This window comes from Vulpes lagopus, chromosome 6 (assembly GCF_018345385.1).
Source record: "Vulpes lagopus strain Blue_001 chromosome 6, ASM1834538v1, whole genome shotgun sequence".
Classification (NCBI taxonomy): domain Eukaryota; kingdom Metazoa; phylum Chordata; class Mammalia; order Carnivora; family Canidae; genus Vulpes; species Vulpes lagopus.
Genome location: NC_054829.1, coordinates 123,399,087 through 123,417,528, shown reverse-complemented (window position 1 = coordinate 123,417,528; position 18,442 = coordinate 123,399,087).

Sequence of the window (18,442 nt, the reverse complement as noted above, 5' to 3'; positions counted from 1 at the left end):
AATTTGTTAGCATACAATGCCCCTAATTGTCTCTCATGATAATTTTTATTTCTATGGTATCAGGTGTAACATCTCTTTCGTCTCTTATTTTACTTAAGTTCTCTCTCTCTCCTTCCTCTCTCTCTGTCCATGAATATAGCTAAAGTTTTACCAATTTTATCTTTCCAAAGAATCATCTCTGAATTTCATTGGTTATTGTTGTTTAGTCTCTATTTCATTCATTTCTGTCCTATTTCACTCATTTCTGTTATTTCCTTCCTTTTGTTAACTTTGGGCTTCATTTATTCTTCTTTCTCTAGTTCCTTAAGGTGTAAAGTTAAGTTGTTTATTTATGAACTTTTCTCTTAGAACTGCTTTTACTGAAACCCATAAATTTTGGTTTGTTGCATTTTATTTTTTATTTGTCTCAAGGCCTTTTCTCATCTCTCTTTTGAGTTCTTCTTTGACCTATTAATAGTTTAATAACATGTTGTTTAATCTCCACATATTTGTGAATTTTCCAAATTTCTTTGTTTAATTAATCTCTAGTTTCATACCATCGTAGACAGGATGCTTGGTATTATTTCAGTGTTCTTAGATTTAGTAAGACTTGTTTTGTGGCTTAACATATGATGTACCCTGGGAAATGTTCCGTGTGCACTTGGGAAGAATGTGTATTCTGTTGTTTCCTGACTGAATGTTCTGTAAAGTTAAAAATTTATCCATCTTCCCTAAATGTACCAGTATTTTGGATTTAGAAACATAGCTCAACTTTTCTGTTTATGTCTTTTAGATTAACAGAATATTATAGTATGGTTTTTGGATGGGAATCTGTTTGTTTACTCAACAATTTGTTTAACTCATCCACACTTTTACATGCAGAGTTCATTCTTTTTTTAATCACTGTATAGTTTTTCATTGTGTGACTATGCCAGGATCTATCTATGCAGTCTACACTTCATGAACATTTAATTTGTTCCCAGTTTGGGGCTGCTAGAAAATATACTGCTGTAAACATATTTACACATTTCTGAGTTCAAATAAACATACATTTTTAAAATATATACCCAAGAATGGAATTCCTCAGTAACAGGATTGGCCTATAATCACTTTCAGTAGATAAGGCCGACATGTGTAAATGATCCCCTATGACTAGAGTAGGGGAATCTAGTTACTCTACATACTCATCAGCACTTGGAAATAATCTCTCTCTCTCTCTCTCTCTCTCTCTCTCTCTCGTAATTTAATCATTCTTGTTCTTATGAGGTAGTATCTTACTATGGAGTTAAGTATAACATTAATGAGGTTTATTGATCATTGCGTATTAGCCTTTTTGAATTAGTTCTTCAAAATTACCCATTTTTGAATAGGGTTGTCTGTAATTTTCTCTTTCTTTGGATATTTTTATGCATATAAGACTTCTGTTATTCTTATATTTTCCAAATATCTTCTTTCTGTGGTTTGTATTTCAATGCCTTAGTTGTGTTTTTAAAATAAAGGCATTCTTAATTTTAATGATGTCTACTTTTTCATGGTTAGGTGCTTATGTGCCCTATTTAGGAAATTTTATCCCATTCCAAAGCCCTGAAAATAATATTTCCTAGGAATTTACTGTTTTTTAAATATTTTATTTATTTATTCATGAGAGACACACACAGAGAGACAGATACATAGGCAGAAGGAGAAGCAGGCTCCCTCTGGGGAGCCTGATGTGGAACTTGATCCCAGGACTGGTGGATCATGACCCAAACTAAAGGCAGGTGCTCAACCACTGAGCAATCCAGGCACATCTAGAAATTTTACTACTGTGCCCTTTATATTTATATTTAAAACCCAGATGGACTTTATTTTTATGTATGAAGTGACCTAGTTATAAATTTATTATTTTCCTATATTGTTATTAAATCAACTACTTTCTCCATTCTCATTTCCATACTACAGTGAGATATCATATTAAATACGAATGGGTCGTTTTTAGACTCTATACTTGCACAGTCTTAATTATTGTAGCTTTATTATAGATCTTATTTAGATTTATTTAATTTCCCTTGGTTAGGTTCATATTACCTAACATTGTTTTATGCAACTTTAGTTCCATTTACTCTCTGTTATAGGCTGAATGTTATGTCCCTCAAAATAATTATGTCAAAGCCCTAATTTTCTTTTTTTTTTTTTATAATTTTTATTTATTTATGATAGTCACAAGAGAGAGAGAGAGAGGCAGAGACACAGGCAGAGGGAGAAGCAGGCTCCATGCACCGGGAGCCCGACGTGGGATTCGATCCCGAGTCTCCAGGATCGTGCCCTGGGCCAAAGGCAGGAGCCAAACCGCTGCGCCACCCAGGGATCCCAAAGCCCTAATTTTCAATATAATATTTGGAAGTGAGGCCTTTGGAAAATAATTATGTTTAGATTAGGTCATGAGGATGAGAACCTCTAATATTGAAAAGGAGTGGTGAACAGGGACATCCTTGCCTTGAACTTGATCTTAGTGGGGAAAGGTTTTAGTTTCCTACCATTGAGGGTGATGTTAGCTGTAGGTTTTTGGAGCTTTAAGACAAGTTCCACTCCTAGAAAGGCCTTGAATTCCAATTTTTGTTCACTGGCTTTGCAAGGTTGACAAAGGATTTGCTCACGTTTTCAGCTTCTTGGTTATCTCTTCTAGATACTTTTAGAAAAAATGTTGAACTAAGTATTGGATTTCTAGAACGGATTCTCCTCTTGCAATTCTGCCTCAGAATTTTTCGTTACTTTATTTAGTTTTCATGTGTCCTTAAACCTATTTTTAAACAAATATGTTGTCCAAATATTTGAGTTGTTCCCAGTGGAAGAGGTCCTTCAGCTTTGTCCAGCTTGCCAGTAGCAAAAGCAGAAGTTCTGACTTTTTTTTTCCCTAAAACGTTTATCCTCTTCTGAAATTATTACAATATGTCCCTTTATTGTGTTTATTGTTTAATATCTAGATTTTTCTATTAGGACAAAATATGTATCCACAGAAAGTCTTTATCTCTTTTGCTTATTGATGTATCCCTGGCTTAAAATAATGTCTGACATAGAGTAGTGGTTGTTTACTAATTATTAGTCCAATAAAGAAAATACAATAGATGGAAAAGTGGAAAAGTTGATTTAAACAGCATTTCTTGAGATCCCTGGATTGCTCAGCGGTTTAGCACCTGCCTTCGGCCCAAGGCATGATCCTGGAGTCCCGAGATCAAGTCCCACATCAGGCTCCCTGTATGGAGCCTGCTTCTCCCTCTGCCTGTGTCTCTGCCATTCTCTCTCTCTCTCTCTCTCTCTCTCTCTCTCTCGTTGTGTGTGTCTCTCATGAATAAATTAATAAAATATTTAAAAAATAATAATAAAAAATAAACAGCATTTCTTGTTTATTTAGTGGATTATATGTTTCTGAAAATAAAACCCACTATAAGTTAGTATAGATAAAATAGCACTTAACTAGTACCTAAGGTGTGGGCAATCAATAAATGTTGCTAAATAAAGAATAAGCAGTAGATTACTCTCAAAGAGTAGAGAAACATCCCTGTTTAGGTAGTACATAGCTCTACTTATCAAGATATTGAGTTTTCTGCTGCTTCCCCCTTGGGATTGTCAAGCAGACATCACTGAGCCTAACAGGCTTTGTGCTGGACATGCTGTGGATGCCTGATAAAAATCACTGACTTTGATATTGGCACCCAACATGCAAAAATATTTCTACAGAAATGCCTTATAGGATGGAACACTTCTTTATCAAATAGATATATTCTGAAACATATAAAGACATAGAAATGTGTCTATTATATAGAAGTAATTATGGTAATGTAATTACTGATATCATTGATAAAATACTGTTAATTGGGTCTATAAATTAGTTTGCACTTATTTGTGCATTCAATAACTGTTTAACTATTTCAAGTATTTGTCAGGCATCTAAGTTCTATATATAAAATGAAAAAAAAATTAAACAAAAGACCATGGCCTCAAAGTGCTTACAGTCTAATATAAGTTTTAAGAAATATCAGACATTTAGAAGAAAATTATTCTATATTTAGGAGCTCCAGGAAGCCATGAATAATGACAAACTACTCTGGATCAATGTATGATTTCTCAAATTTATTTGAAATTAAAATCTAAAGAAAGTTCTAAAAAAATTAAGAAGTTTGCATTTGATTACCATATGGCTACATATTCCAGTATTTCTGTATTTCTTTCTTTCACTCTTACCATTTCTAAAAATTTTCAAAAAACACATGAAACCAAAACATTGCAAAGTTCAGTAATATAAAACTGATATTCAAGCAGCCACTTTTTCCAATAGCTCTGTAATCTATAAAATAAGATGATTTGACAAAATAGAGTCCCTATAACATGATAAGTGAGATCAGTAAGAGTTCTCTTTCAAAGAAGGAATTGCTATATATTCAACGGTGGTCTCTGTGCCACATAAGTGGCTGTTGTCAAGCTATCCTATGCCACTACTATTCCGCTCATTTCACTTTGAATTGTTTATGCTTTTAAAATTAGTTAATTTACAATCAAAAGAATAAAAATATAGTGTTGTTTCATAAATAAACAATTCATAAGTAAAGTTATCATAAAAATATACATGACTCACTAGTGCTTATATAGTAGATCTGAAGAGAGCTAACACTTTGTAGCCATTTTTTAAAATTTTTTTAAAGATTTTATTTATTTATTCATGAGAGACAGAGAGAGACAGAGAGAGAGAGAGAGAGGCAGAGACACAGGCAGAGGGAGAAGCAGGCTCCATGCAGGGAGCCCAACGTGGGGCTCGATCCCCGGTCTCCAGGATCCCACCCTGGGCTGAAGGTGTCCCTAAACTGCTAAGCCACCCAGGATGCCCATTTTGTAGCCATTTTATAATCACTCAATAAGCAATGTTTTTATGTCCATACTGTGGTAAGTAATCTGTGTGAAAACATGTTAGAAATGATATGAGTTATGATTTTGAATTTAAAAGCATCATTAGTTTATTGTCACAACAACTTAGTTTTGCTTTCCAACAGACATAAAATAATGTATTCAGTTTAGCAACTTTGAGTGATTTGAAGTATACTATAATAATCCTCCCTTGTGCAAAAGACTTTAGCACTTCTTCCATTATATTTTCCTTAAAAGGCAGTTACCTTCAGAGATCTAGAAGAATTTCATCAATTTTTTGTCTTATCCCAACTTCTACAAATGCAACACTAAAAAATGGACATTTTCAATCAGATTTTTCAAGTTATAGTTTGATACTGCCTACAGTTTGTGACTCTGTCAAGTTTCAAGATGCTGTGATCAAAGTTTGAGAAAATTTACATTATAAGCAGAAATATTCCAGATCTGTCAAAAGCACTCCAAAACCAAAAGAAGTCTGAAAAAGGAGAAATTAATGCTGAGGATTAAGTTTATATAAACAAAGTTTAAGTTTATATAAACAGATTAAGTTTATATAAACAGTGAAATGTGTAAGAGTGTAGGCTTAATTTAAAATGTCTTCCACAAGTAAGAGGAAGAAGAGAAGGAGATCTGTCATTTAATATTCAATAAATATTTTTCATGTGACTACTTTAACCAAGGGCTACTTGTTTTTTGTGGGTTTTATGGGTTTTTAAAAAAGATTTTGTTTATTTATTTATTTATTTATTTATTTATTTATTTATTATTTATTTATTTAAGAAAGAGAAAGCATGAGCAGAGGGAGGGACAGACAAAGAAGAAACAACTCCCATTGGGTAGGAGCCTGATGTGGGGCTCAATCCCCAGACCTTGAGATCAGGACCCAAGCTAAAGGCAGAAACTTAACCACCTGAGCCACCCAGGTGTCCCCCAAGTGCTATTTGCAAAGCTGGGTATTTAGAACTAAAACATAGCAAAATAAATCCTTAGCCTCCTAAATTTTATATTCTAGTTTGGGAGGGGGTGATAATAGGGGAGAAAAAATAATGTTAGTAAATTATATAGAATAAGAAATGGTGATATGTACTGAAGGAAAAAAAGTGGCAAGAAGTTAAGTTATATTAATGGAGTGTTGGCAATTTACAGAGGGTCTGCGTGGAAGTCCTTATGACAAAGTTGACACCAGAGGAAAAGAAATATCTGGATAGGTAGGTGTGTGAACAAGACCATGTGGATATTTAGAAGAAAATCACCACAAGGAGACCAGATTTGAAGCCATTGGAGTATTTATGGCAGAGTAGTAACATAATTAGGTTTACATCAGTACAGAATGTTGAATTGCACGTAGACAAAAGAAGAGTCAGGGAACAAATAGGAAGTGATTGCAAAACTTTAAGTGAAAGGGAATTGTGGCTTGTACAAGGCAAGTAGAGGTAGAGATGGTAAAAAATTTTCTGAGTCTGAGTATTTTTCAAACATAAGGAAGAGAGAATTTGATGTAGTGCATTAAAGAGTAGAGTGAAGTAAGAATCTCAGACCCAAAGCCTAAATATAGCTAGAAGAATAAAGTGGTCAATAACAGAAATCAGTAAAACTTCTAAGAGTGAGTTTTTTGTAGAAAAATGAGAGCTCGTTTTGGGACAAGTTAAGTTTAAGATATCTATTAATCATCCCCATGAAGATTTTGAATCTGCCATTGGGTACATGAGACCAGAAACCAGAGAAGAGGTCCGTAGACAGATATACATTTGGGAATTATTAGCACATAAAGAACTTATGAGGTGTAAAGCCATGAGAACTGAAGACATCATGAAAGGATTTATTGTAAAATGAAATCACAGAGAAACACTGGCTAGACACTGAGGTGATATAAAGTTGACAGGTCTGGGAGATGAGGGTGAAACAGAACAATGGACTGAGCAGAAGCTGCCAGAGAAACTATGGTATCCTGGTAGTGAAGAAAGCATTTCAAGAAAAAGGAAGATAATAACTGTTTAGTGAGCCTGCTCAGTCAAGTAAAATGAACAGGGAGAAATAACCATTGGTGACCTTGACAAAAGTAGTTTTCCTGGAGTTGTGGGTATGACAGCTCCCATCATACAGGTTCATGTGAAAATGGGAGGAAAGAAAATGGAGACAGACAGTAAAGCAACACTTTCAAAAGATTTTTCTATAAAGGCAAAGAGAGAAACTGGTGCAATATCTAAAAAGGAAAACAGGATTGAAAGACTATTGTTTTTCTCCAAGACAGAAGCATGTTGGTACAATTACAAAGAAATAGAAATAGTAAACTAACAAACATCAATGATGCAGGAAAAGAGGAAAGGCAAAAAAAAGACCAGTTTGACTTGAGCCATAGCTCCATGTAGATCAAAGAAAAAGGGGTAAATGACAAAGGTGGAAGGATGGAAATTTCTTTCCAATCAAGGGAAGAAAAGGCCGACTATAAAAGCTTATGCAGATAGGTGAGTAGATATTCTGTGGAATATGTTGTTTTCTGAATACTTTGGAATTTACAGTAATATAAGGAACAAGATCATCAGTGAAGAATAAGAATGCGGAAGATGTGTTGGAGGTTTGAGGAGAGAGAAGAAGAAGGTAAGATATAATCACAAGGAGAAGAAAAGTTAATGATTTGAGAAAAATAATATCACATGGAGAATTAAGGAGTCATTTGAGGCTATTGGTCATAGATTTAATATAAAATTTATCAGTACCATTGTATGTTTTTTTCTAGTGCAATTTAGCTGCAAAATCATATGCAGAGAGTAGACAAAGATGTGGATTTGCCAAAGGCTGTGGTGTAGCTAAATAGCCCAGAGCTTTAACATTCTCCTCTCTCTTCTATTTTTCTTCTCATCTGGTTTGTAAAAATGGGTCTAATTTAAACAGTAGGAAACTTAATGTTTGACATTTAATTTTTTAAATATTAGAATAGCTTTAGATTTACAGAAACAGTGTGAGCACACTACGTAGAATTTCACATATACTCCACAATCACTTTCTCAGAATGTTAAAATTTGCCACAACTAATAAGCCAATACTGAAACATTTTTATCAGCTAAACACCAACATGTATTTGGATTTATTTAGTTTTTACTACCTATGTTTTTCTGTTCCAAGTTCTCATCCAGGAAAATACATTTCATTTAGTTATATTTCTTGTCAATTTTCCTGGTTTTTGATGACCATTTCAGTTTTAAGGACTACTGTTAAGCTATTTTGTAGAAAGTCCTTCAACTGAAATTTCTCTGATTTGTTCTGATTGGGAGACCAGGGTTATTGTTGTGTGCACACTATCTTGATGTCACTGTGGGTGTTAATCTTGATCACCCAGGGGAGCAGTATTTATTAAATTTCTCCCCTATTTCTTTATTTTCATACTGTAATCTTTAAAAAAAAGATTTATTGATTTATTTTAGAGAGAGAGAGAGAGAGTAAGAAGGAAGGGAAGGGCAGAGTGAGAGGGAGGGAGAGAATCTTTTTTTTTTTTTTTTTTTTGGAGAGAGAGAATCTTTTTTTTTTTAAATCTTTTTATTTTTTTTTATTTATTTTTTTTTTTTTATGATAGTCGCACAGAGAGAGAGAGAGCGCGCACGAGAGAGGCAGAGACACAGGCAGAGGGAGAAGCAGGCTCCATGCACCGGGAGCCTGACGTGGGATTCGATCCCGGGTCTCCAGGATCGCGCCCTGGGCCAAAGGCAGGCGCTAAACCACTGCGCCACCCAGGGATCCCGGAGAGAGAGAATCTTAAGCAGACTTCCCACTGAGCACAAAGCCTGATGTGGGATTCAATCTCCTGTCCCAGAGATTGTGACCTGAGCCAAAATCAAGAACTGGAGCTTAACTGACTCAGTCACTCAGGTCTTCCCATACTGTAATCTTTAAAAGGAGGTTATCGTGCACAAGTGGGCATATAAGGAGTAAGGAGTTATACTAACCCTGTTTTGTTAGAATATCTATATAAATTTTCTTCTGCATAGGTTTACCTATAAACTCTTATTTATTTATTTAGCCAGTTATTTGTTTTTTATCAAACCCATGGATGTTTATTTAATAGCTTGTGTTACAATGGAATACTGCACAATTTATTTTGTTGTTCACATTATTGCAGCTTTCTTTACTAAGAGCATTTTCAGTTGGTTCCTGTGTCCTGTTGACATATACCTGTCATTGTGAGTTTTGAAAATTTTTGTTGCATTTTCTTTTTTGAGCACTTTCTTACACCCTGGCACTACAAAGTCTTCCAAGCTCACTTTCTATGTTCCTCACTCCAGTCCTAGACTAAGCTATTTCTTCAAGGAGCTTTGAAAATCTAGACATTTTAAAATGAAAGTATTTTTTAAATGTCTTCTGTCTTAATATCCTTCTCTAAAACAATGAATGCCTTGCTTTCTACCTGAAATTGCAATGAAACAGAACTATAGGCTGTTATATAACAAAACAAAATCCCAACACCAAGAGTTAGAAAAATAGTAGGATAACTTTGCATCTTTATAGACCTTCATAAGACCAGACAGTATTTTAAGTGACTAACAATTATTAATTCATTTAATTCTGACAACAACCCTAAAAGATAGTGTGAGCTATTTGATGGGTCCTCTGTTAAATATCTAATGTAATGCTCACAACAAAACACCATGGAGTAGTTAGTTTTTATTGTCTCCATTTGGCAGATGAAAAAAACTGAATCTGAGGCTCAGGTGTCTAGTAATTTTAAGATAGAATTCTGGGATTTCAATTCAGAGTTGTCAGATTCACAAATACAAACCCTTAATTCCTACAAATATTGTCTACTTGGCTATATTGGTGATGGAAAAAAATCAAATTTTCTTCATTATTTCTACTTTAAAATAATGGAGTTGGATGTGATTTAACTAAAGATTCTTCTGAATTCTAAATTTTCTTATAAATTATTGCAAATCCTAAAGGTCTTCTAAATTGAAAATGGTGTGGTTCAATGATTTTCCCAATTTCCCAAGTTATATCTCTGTATTCCTTTTACAACCTATATATGTGTCTTATAAAGGATTTATCACATCAAGTCAAATTATTTCTTTACATATCTCTCTGTACATGTTTTATTTACCTATGCAATCCTGCCTGATTTTGTTTTTGTATTTATATAGAGAAGGTACAATTTTTACTTAATGAGTTTTAGTTTAATGATTAAATAAATAATGAGTGAGACATCTATGTTGAGATTAGAGGTTGTCATAGGCAAAATATTCACTAAGTAATTTTTAAAGGAATTAAGAGAAATATAATTACTTAAAAGGTTTCTCAGAATATTATGAAATGTATATTGTTATTCTTAAAACTAGATTTTCAATAAACAAATATCATAAAAGAGGTAGAAATTTTTAAGAAAGTTAAAGACAACAGGTATTTCTCTGATTTTGTCTATTAAAAGTATCTCTAGATACAATATTGAGGGGAAAAACAAATGTTACTCTCTAAGCAATAGAAATTTACATAGAGTAATTGATTTGAATTTCAATCCAATTTTACTAACATATTTTCAGTATAATTTATGACTGCTTCATTTTCAAATACTTATTGTATTTTTAAAGGTAGATTGGTAAAGATCAGTCCAATTCTCTGTTTGACTTATCTAATGCCTGAGCTTTAATTGAGTTTATCCATCAAAGTCACATTTCATTTGGGGAATGGATGTCAGACTACAGCAGTTAGCAATGATGATGGAAAGGACTTTAAATTAACTAACAATAGTATCTTAGAACAGAAATTAAAGTCTATATTCATACTCTTCTTAGAACTTTAATTCAAATAAAAATTGTTGAATATTGGAGTGATGCTCAAATATTAGTTAAAATAGTATTTTATAAATTGAAGGCATACGATAGAAAGATGTTTAAGTCTAATAAATGTCATTATAAGCCTAGAATTCCATTTATCGCCTTGTGTCAATATGCCGATAAAAATTTTATGTCAGTAGCTCTATAAACAACTTATGTAAAATTCATTATGTTTTGGTTTGCATACTTAACACACTCATTGATGGTGATATAACTCTTAATATAATCAAGATACAAAATTTTTCCTTTGATAGTTAAGACAAAAGTAACTTAAAGAATGGAGGAATAGAAAGAAGAGAAATATATACAATATCTATATTTTCTGGGTAATTATTATTGCCCATAGGTGGTATGTGGTTATTTCCCCAGTTCTAGAATGCAGACTTGAAAAAGACACATTTAACAAATGGTGGAATTACTGCACTGGTTGCATGAGCTATGGAGTAGGGACTGTGATGGAGAGAAAGTCCAAGTAGAAACCTCTACCTATCAAAATAGTAAATCAAAGCAATATTACACCCCCGAGGTATATCAGAGATCTGTGTCACTGTCTAGGGCTTGACAAATACAGGAGTATTGATTACCCCATATGTCCATTCAGCTTGCTTATTTGGCTTTTGCAGAAGGCAGAAGTATTTGAAGAAGGGGAATGGATTACTATAAACCTAATGAGGTGATAACAGCTGTTGTTCTGGTTGTGTGTTCTGGATAATATAGATACGTGTGTGTATGTGTGCCTGCATGCATGTGCACAATACAATCTATACCTCCTGATCTGGCCAAGCTATTTTTTTTCTATAGCTATTGATAAAGATCTTCTGAAATTGTTTTTTTTTTTTTTTTTTTCAGCCAGCATGACTAAAAATACATCTTCACAGTCCTACTCCAAGACCATCTCAACTCCCTACCTTCATAGCATAATCTAGTCTGCATGGAGTTGATCACCTTTTAAGACAGTTTTCAACAAGTCTAAAATGGATCTACTTGAGTTTTACAGTCATGGTGCTCTAAATGTTAGTGGCAGATAGAAATGTGACAGGCACTCCTAGGTGAATTAAAGTGTATACCTTTATAATTTGGATTGGCTCTATCAATAATTCTCCTTTTGAGAAATAGCTTCTGACTTTCTATTGGACTCTAGTAGAGACTGAGTATTTGACCATAACTACTGAGCCACCAAGAAGCCATACAAAAAAATCACGGCCAAGCTATACATTTTTCATGTACAAGTACACTCTCTATTCAAATAAAACATGAGAGCAGGCCTAAGCATGTCCAAAAGATACAAGTTCCATGAGTAAGTGGACCAAAACCCCATGAACCTATTTTTGCTACAATGTCTTCTATCTCAGACAAACACATATGATCTTCTGGAAAATTCTCATTCATCAGTTGTTTGAGGAGGAAAGTATTCATGTCTGATTGATAACTGGTTCTGCTAGATATGTTTTCAGTACCTGATTAATGGCTATAAAACTGTAATGTCTTGTAGAAAGGAAAGGTGATCAAGTCCTTGCAGACTAGGATATGACATGGATGTTGGGAGTTGAGATGCCTTGAAGTAGGACCGTGAAAATGTATTGTTGGTGATGCTGGCTGGAAAAGAAACAAACAAACAAATGAACAGACAATTTTGTAGTGGCCTGAAGGACAGACAGTAGTGAAGAGAAATTTTGTCAGCAGATGGAACTTATAATGTACTTGATTGCTCATTTTCCCTTGAAAATGGAGAGTGGAGTTGTAGGCCTTACTGACTCATTAACCGTGGCCAATGCTTTGGCAGGATGATTGGGGACTTGGAAGAACACAGATAATTAGATAATTGGAGACAAGTTAGTAGAAAGAATAGGATGCAAACAGGCCTTTTCAAGTGGGCCCTGAATGTAAAAATATTTATTTCTCATACTAATGCCCACTAAAGAGGAGCAGATGAAGATCTCAATAAAAGGGACAAGATGGATCCTTTGGTGGATTTCCATCAGCTTTTTTCTCCAATCATTTTTATTCTGATTCAGTGAATTCATGGACAAATCCATAGGCAAGGAAATATTCAGTCTCATGTTTTCTGATCTCAAAGGGAAAATAGACTGGCTGGTAGAAGAAAAAATTTCTATCATGGAATTGGTAGAAAATTTTCATACTGTGTTTGACTACCCACCTGAGGAAATGGCTTGAAAAATCACAAAAACTAAGATTGTAACAATTACAAGTATTTCTTTTCTATTTTGATATAACTATATTTAAGTATGCTTTAATTAAATTTTCTATTTTTTTTCTTTTTATTCACAATTTACCTAGCATTAACATAAGACGAATTAGTAACATTTCCACATTCATGTCACAACACACCAAAGCCAAAGGTGACTGAACTAGAAGAGAATAAACAACCACAGATGAATCAAGGGACTTCATACTTTCTTTCAGTGGAGGCTGACATGTTTTTGGTTGTACATAGGTTATTTTTTATCATGTAAGGTGAAATTTTCCACTGACTTTATTTGGCATTTAACTATGTTTAAAAGTGATGTGTATGTGTGAACCATGTTGACTTTGTACTGTGTCAACGTTAGTTATGTTGCAAGAATTTTTTGAAAAATTACCTTTCTTGTTTTATCCCAGGTTAAAGTTGGTCCTAATGAGATTTGGAAGGTAGAAATGAAGAAATGAAGAAGTAGTTCTTTTTTTTTTTTTTTTTTTTTCTGTTCTGAGGTTGGATGTAGGGCAGGCATTGCTGATACCTGTATCTGATCTCTGGTTTATCATGTTAACCTCCAATGGCAGCCAGCACACAGCTCCTTCTGCTTCCCACCTGCCTTGTTCTGCGACTTCTCCAAATCCTTCTCCCGCCCTTTGTTTAACCTCTCTATTCTACATAAATATTCTCAAATGTCATCAAGTTAACCATGGGTCAGTCACCTAATATATTTTTATCATTTTCTTTTACTGCATCATCATACATTATAATAATGATTTTGTCATTCAAAGCTAATGTAAAAATTTTAAACTCTTTACACTTAGGTTATTACTACTCACCTATAACATTATACTTACATTTTTCCATCCCTTAAATATTGATTTTTATATGTTTTCCAGAAATCTCCTCAAGAAGAACACCAATGATATATTATCTGAGACTCACATAGCTGAGAATGACTTTCAATTATCTTTGAGTAGAAATTCAATGTATTCCTTCTAGAAATCTTGAATCCCAACTTCTTTCTCCCACACTTTGTTCCACTGTGTTCTATCATTCCACTGTGTCCTGATGTTTAAAGTCACAGAAAGCTTGTTTGATTTCTTTCTTCTGTAAAACTTTTACTTATGTTTAAATGTTGTTGGATTTTTTCCTTATTGTTGAAATTATAGACATTTTTCAGTTTACATTTAAGCAAAAGATGATTTTTTGAACATTTGTTTTTTCTTTGAATTTTGCCTCTTAGTTTATTGTGTGTGTATATTAAATTACATTTAATTACACCTGTATTATAATGCAATTCATGGCATATTCCATATTACATATACATGTCTGTACATATCTAATTCTTCGTTTAAGGTTTTTTTTTGCTATATCTTGATTTACTATTTATGCTTCTATTACTGTTATTTTCTATTCATTTGTTTCTATTTTTATTTTCTGTCTTCACAGAAAATACTATTTTCACAGCATCTCTACCTTTTATTGGATATCTTTTTTTTGGCCTCATCTTTTATAATCATTCTCTTTTCATCTTTGTCTCATTTTCTCACATTTTGAAAATTTTTCAAGTTTATTTTTCAAATCATTGATCATTTTGGAAGAGCTGATTCCTCTTAATAGTGCTCAGAGTGCATTATAATTATACGTTTAAATCTTGAATGTCTTTATGATGTCATCTTACCTCAGTCACTTATCTTTCCAAATCTGAATTCATCTCAATGTATTGTTTCCTTACCACTTCCCTGTCTTTGCCAACAGAGGTTGTAAAATTTTGCAATTTTTTTGAGCATTCGATGTGTCTCTTTAAATTTCCTTGATTATTTTAGTATATGGACATATCGATAATTTGAAATGAATATGTGGTTTGTAATTTCTCACAAGACACTTAGTGAGAGAGCTGAGGTTCATTCTTATCTATGACTTGTTAGACTTCCTTTTTTCCCCAACGACATTCCTTTGCTGCCACCCCTTTTTTGCCTACTATTTCTCACTGTGAAACAAATCAAGAGAAATTATAGAGTAGTGGCTCCTCATAAAATTCAGATCTATACTCCTCAATTCCCATGACTCCTACAAGGTTTTATGTATGAATATGTCTTATAGTTTTTGCAGAACAGATAGCTACTACTAAAAAGTATTCCTTATCATTCACCCTTTGGTTTTCTAAGCATGTTTTAATGTTTACCTGCCAATGAAAAGCAAATATCTCAGGAGTACTTTCATTGGCATGATTTTTATTTTCCTTTTTGAATGACGAGCATACTCTCTGTGACACACATTTGACAAGACATGATGCCTGAAGTGTAACATCCCTTCTCACAGCCCACTTTAATGTCACCTTTGTCCTCTCAGATTTAGTCCTGATGAACAGATTGACATATATAACCCATTGTTTAATTTTTGATGATTGGTTATCAATCATATGATTGATGCCCAGAGTCCTTCAGTGTCTTCTGCTTTAACTACATGGTTATTCTGCTAAACTAGACAGATCATGTATAATTTTCAAACAAAAATATTTCTGTACACAAAGATCACCAGTCTCACTCTTCACTGCCTCTCATGCGTGTGTGTGTATTCATCATTTCTTAGTAGACTGTTTATCACTGGGAATATCCTTGAATGTCCTGGAACTATCCAAGGATGCAGCTGTATCTTTCCTGTTTTGTCTCTTTAGGTGGCAAGAATTATACTGTTAGCCTGCTATAAAGGGAGATGAACAAATTAATGTATAAATTTGGTTCTAGCTGGCTCAGGAGATGGCACCCTAGTTATTTTTTTTTTACATGCAACTCATCTATTGAAACCACTTAAGTTGAGTAAAATGTTTCTACCTTTCTTTGCTGTAATAGAAGAATGTTTTTTCAATTGTTATTTTCACCATCTCTAATTTTATCAATTTAATTCTTAAAACATTTTAAATGGCATGCATTATTGCAGGAAAGAAAGAAGGAAAGAAAAAAAGAAGAAAGAAAGAAAAGAAAAAAGGAAAGAAAGATTTTATTTATTTATTCATAGAGATGCAGAGAGAGAGAGAGGCAGAGACACAGGCAGAGGGAGAAGCAGGCCCCATGCAGAGAGCAAAGAAAGAAAGAAAGAAAGAAAGAAAGAAAGAAAGAATATAATTCCATTATATTATGTCCATTCCTGACAACATAATAGGATCCTATGTTACATATATTATACAACTGTTATCTTGAAGTTGTCTTATCTTTGTCTTCCTCATTCCCCAGGCACCTCATTCACTCAAAAAAAACCTGGTAATTCTTGGCTAATTGCCTTAAAGAAGGAATGTAGCAATTGCAAAAAAGCCCTAGCTTTACATAGTATGTGGTTCTACTATTTTTTTTTTTTTAAGATTTTATTTATTTGAGAGAGAGAGTGAGTTGGTGGCACAGGTGGGGGGCGGGAAGAGGGAAAAACAGACTCCCTGCTGAGCAGGGAGCCCAACCCAGGACTTGGTTCTAGGACTCTGGGATCATGACAGGAGCTGAGGGCAGAAGCTCAACCAATTGAGCCCCCAGGTGCTACATGGTAGGTTTGCTTTTCAAAAGCATCAAGGCTTTGATCTTATGGTATGTCATTCTTTATTTATCAGAATCTAAGACCGGTGAGCACCTCATCTGTCAATAAGAGTGCAGGAAGAGAAAAAGTAAGTGAGAAATCATAGCCATTTACTTTAAGACAAACCAAGGAGATGAACACCTCACTTTTTCTTATATCTCATTGGCACAGAAAAGTGAGTTTGGCCAGATTTTGGGGCTGCAAAATTCTTGTCAGTAATAAAATATTTCAGGGAGAAAAATTGTCATTTTCCAGAAAATGTCTTGATAAGGAACTTGAGGTAGAAGGGAACTGGCTTCTGAGGTTGGGTAGTAGGTAAAAAAGACTCCAAAGAAGCAGCTTCATCAAGGCACATTACCAAAATGCAAAAGGATCTGGGGTTGGGGAGAATATAAAAGCTGAAAGGAATTCATTGAGCCACATAAAAGATAAAAAGGTTTTTTTAACGCAAGAATATTAAATATTCAAGGCCAAATAACTTGTGTTCCTGTTGTAATTCTTTGCTTCTAACTCCTTTAAAATTCTGAACAAACTCACAAAAGTCTCATGTGAGAATTCAGAGAAAGGAGCCTAGACCGTATTTGGATTAACACTGAAATGCAGAGAAAGCAACAGCTGCAAGGGGCAGGAATGGAGACAAGAACCCAGGAGGAGCGAGGAGTGTTTGAAAAACACAAAACATGAGAGTTTGAGGAATACGTACAATTTCTAAGAAGGACGTTAGGCTTTTCCATAGAAAGGGGAATGGGATAAAGATTCAAGTCTCTCCTAACCTGGATTTTATCCAGGTTATCCTAACCTGGGTTTATCCTAACCTGGGTTAGATAAGCCCGGCTGATGCGTGATTTCCACAATCTTATGAGACTCTCAGAATAGAGGGGCACTGAAAATTTGTGGGCAAACAAGTGGGGAAGCAAAGGAGCTGCTTCATTCTAGATCATCAGAAATGAATTAGGAATATCACATTTTTTTCCTCATGGTGGAATATTACAATTATATACTTATTTCAGCAAGCCAGTGAAATCAGCAGATGATATAATAGAAAACAGAGTTTCAGAGCTGTTATGTGCATTAGCTAACATCTCACAGCAGATGAAGAGCAGCATGCCAGGCCTTATGGGATTTGCTTTTCCTTTCCATAGCGCTACATCTTGGATCCTGAAGTCCTCTCAAGGCATTTGATTTCCTAACTCACACTTAGTTGTCTGTCCTTATTTTTTTGTTGTTCAAATTTCCTTGTGCTCGAATTTTCAAAGTAGCTAATCAATTATTAGTTCATAATTTGGCTACATTATTTTGCACAAAATACATTAAAGACCTACATATACTAAATATAAACAAATTACATATACTCCATTTTAAATACTATCCATCATTCATTCATTCTTTTATTCAATCAATCACAAAAATATATACTGAGTATGCATTATATGTCTAAGGCAGTTCTAGATGCTAGAAAAAGCAAAAGTAAAACAGAACAAACATATTTTTCACATTTGGTACATTTCTTTTAGGAACATTGAGTCATAAAGGCATTCTTCCTATATCAGTATTTATTTGTGAGAAGCTTGTCAATATTTCAGGATCGCATCTAACATTTATTTAATGCTTGATAGGTGCCATGGACTACCTTCAGTTCTTTAATTCCTTAATTAACTCTTCACCCTAACCTTTGGAGATTGATACTTTTCTTGCTTTTACAAATGAAGGAACTGAGACATAGAAAATTGAAATAACTTGCTCAAGGTCACATGAAAAATACAGAGAGAGCAGGGAGAGCAAGGAATGAACACCAGAGAACCTGGTTCCAGCACATGCTCATAATTGCTTCATGAGACCTCTATTTCTCTTGCAAAGAGATGGGAAATGGGGAAATATCAAAATATTTCCTAACAGAAACTTACTTAATGCATGTAAAATGAAGTTTGATTTTTCTCTTAGTGATGGAGTCCTTATTTTGAGAAAGATCCATCAGTAGAAAGAT